Source organism: Pygocentrus nattereri, chromosome 22 (genome assembly GCF_015220715.1).
Source record: "Pygocentrus nattereri isolate fPygNat1 chromosome 22, fPygNat1.pri, whole genome shotgun sequence".
Taxonomy (NCBI): Eukaryota; Metazoa; Chordata; class Actinopteri; order Characiformes; family Serrasalmidae; genus Pygocentrus; species Pygocentrus nattereri.
Window position 1 is genome coordinate 2,904,690 of NC_051232.1, and position 2,500 is coordinate 2,907,189.

Sequence of the window (2,500 nt, forward strand, 5' to 3'; positions counted from 1 at the left end):
AGTGTGAGGTGTGTTGGGTTTTTTTTGAGTGTGAGGTGTGTTGGGGTTTTTTTGAGTGTGAGGTGTGTTGGGGTGTGTTTGAGTGTGAGGTGTGTTGGGGTTTTTTTGAGTGTGAGGTGTGTTGGGGTTTTTTTGAGTGTGAGGTGTGTTGGGGTGTGTTTGAGTGTGAGGTGTGTTGGGGTTTTTTTGAGTGTGAGGTGTGTTGGGGTTTTTTTGAGTGTGAGGTGTGTTGGGGTGTGTTTGAGTGTGAGGTGTGTTGGGTGTATGTTGGAGTATCAGGTTTATTTCAGCGTGTATTTGTCTGTGTGGCCTGTTGAGGTGTGTCTTGGGGTGTGAGGTGTGTTGGGGGTGTGTTGTGTCACATGTATTTGACTGTGTGGCCTGTTGAGGTGTGTGTTTGAGTGGGTTGTGTGTTTGTGTGTGAGTATATGTTGTGTGTGGTGTGTTTAAGTGTGTGTGTGTGTGTGAGTATATGCAGTGTGTGAGTGTGTGTGTGAGTATGAGGTGTGTGTGTGTGTGTGAGTATATGCAGTTTGTGAGTGTGTGTGAGTATGAGGTGTGTGTGTGAGTATATGCAGTGTGTGAGTATATGGAGTGTTGGAGTGTGAGGTATGTGTGTGTGTGAGTATATGGTGGGTTTGAGTGTGTGTGTGAGTATATGCAGTGTGTGGTGTGTTGGAGTGTGTGTGTGAGTATATAGTGTGTGTGGTGTGTTTGAGTGTGTGTGTGTGTGGTGTGTTTGAGTCTGTGAGTATATGGTGTGTTTTGAGTGTGTGTGACTATATGGTGTGTGTGACTATATGGTGTGTGTGAGTATATGGTGTGTGTGTGTGGTGTGTTTGAGTGTGTGTGTGTGAGTATATGGTGTGTTTGAGTGTCTGTGTGAGTATATGGTGTGTGTGTGGTGTGTTTGAGTGTGTGTGTGAGTATATGGTGTGTGTGTGGTGTGTTTGAGTGTCTGTGTGAGTATATGGTGTGTTTGAGTGTCTGTGTGAGTATATGGTGTGTGTGTGGTGTGTTTGAGTGTGTGTGTGTGAGTATATGGTGTGTGTGTGGTGTGTTTGAGTGTGTGTGTGAGTATATGGTGTGTTTGAGTGTCTGTGTGAGTATATGGTTTGAGTGTGTGTGTGTGAGTATATGGTGTGTTTGAGTGTGTGTGTGAGTATATGGTGTGTTTGAGTGCCTGTGTGAGTATATGGTGTGTTTGAGTGCCTGTGTGAGTATATGGTGTGTGTGTGGTGTGTTTGAGTGTCTGTGTGAGTATATGGTGTGTTTGAGTGTCTGTGTGAGTATATGGTGTGTTTGAGTGCCTGTGTGAGTATATGGTGTGTTTGAGTGTCTGTGTGAGTATATGGTGTGTTTGAGTGTATGTGTGAGTATATGGTGTGTTTGAGTGTGTGTGTGAGTATATGGTGTGTGTGTGGTGTGTTTGAGTGTATGTGTGAGTATATGGTGTGTTTGAGTGTGTGTGTGAGTATATGGTGTGTTTGAGTGTCTGTGTGAGTATATGGTGTGTGTGTGGTGTGTTTGAGTGTCTGTGTGAGTATATGGTGTGTTTGAGTGTCTGTGTGAGTATATGGTGTGTTTGAGTGTCTGTGTGAGTATATGGTGTGTTTGAGTGTCTGTGTGAGTATATGGTGTGTTTGAGTGTCTGTGTGAGTATATGGTTTGAGTGTGTGTGTGTGAGTATATGGTGTGTTTGAGTGCCTGTGTGAGTATATGGTGTGTTTGAGTGCCTGTGTGAGTATATGGTGTGTTGGAGTGTCTGTGTGAGTATATGGTGTGTGTGTGGTGTGTTTGAGTGTCTGTGTGAGTATATGGTGTGTTTGAGTGTGTGTGTGAGTATATGGTGTGTTTGAGTGTGTGTGTGAGTATATGGTGTGTTTGAGTGTCTGTGTGAGTATATGGTGTGTTTGAGTGTCTGTGTGAGTATATGGTTTGAGTGTGTGTGTGTGAGTATATGGTGTGTTTGAGTGCCTGTGTGAGTATATGGTGTGTTTGAGTGCCTGTGTGAGTATATGGTGTGTTGGAGTGTCTGTGTGAGTATATGGTGTGTGTGTGGTGTGTTTGAGTGTCTGTGTGAGTATATGGTGTGTTTGAGTGTGTGTGTGAGTATATGGTGTGTTTGAGTGTCTGTGTGAGTATATGGTGTGTTTGAGTGTCTGTGTGAGTATATGGTGTGTTGGAGTGTCTGTGTGAGTATATGGTGTGTTGGAGTGTCTGTGTGAGTATATGGTGTGTGTGTGGTGTGTTTGAGTGTGTGTGTGAGTATATGGTGTGTGTGTGGTGTGTTTGAGTGTCTGTGTGAGTATATGGTGTGTTTGAGTGTCTGTGTGAGTATATGGTGTGTTTGAGTGTCTGTGTGAGTATATGGTGTGTGTGTGGTGTGTTTGAGTGTCTGTGTGAGTATATGGTGTGTTTGAGTGTCTGTGTGAGTATATGGTGTGTTTGAGTGTCTGTGTGAGTATATGGTGTGTTTGAGTGTCTGTGTGAGTATATG

The 2,500-nt window shown here is 43.8% G+C and overlaps 1 protein-coding gene across 1 annotated transcript in view; it reads left to right on the top strand.

The window, feature by feature from the left end:
- The window catches only part of chrnb3a (cholinergic receptor nicotinic beta 3 subunit a), a 38,232-nt gene that overhangs the window by 854 nt on the left and 34,878 nt on the right, over positions 1-2,500 (top strand). The gene's annotated exons all lie outside the window — the stretch shown is intronic.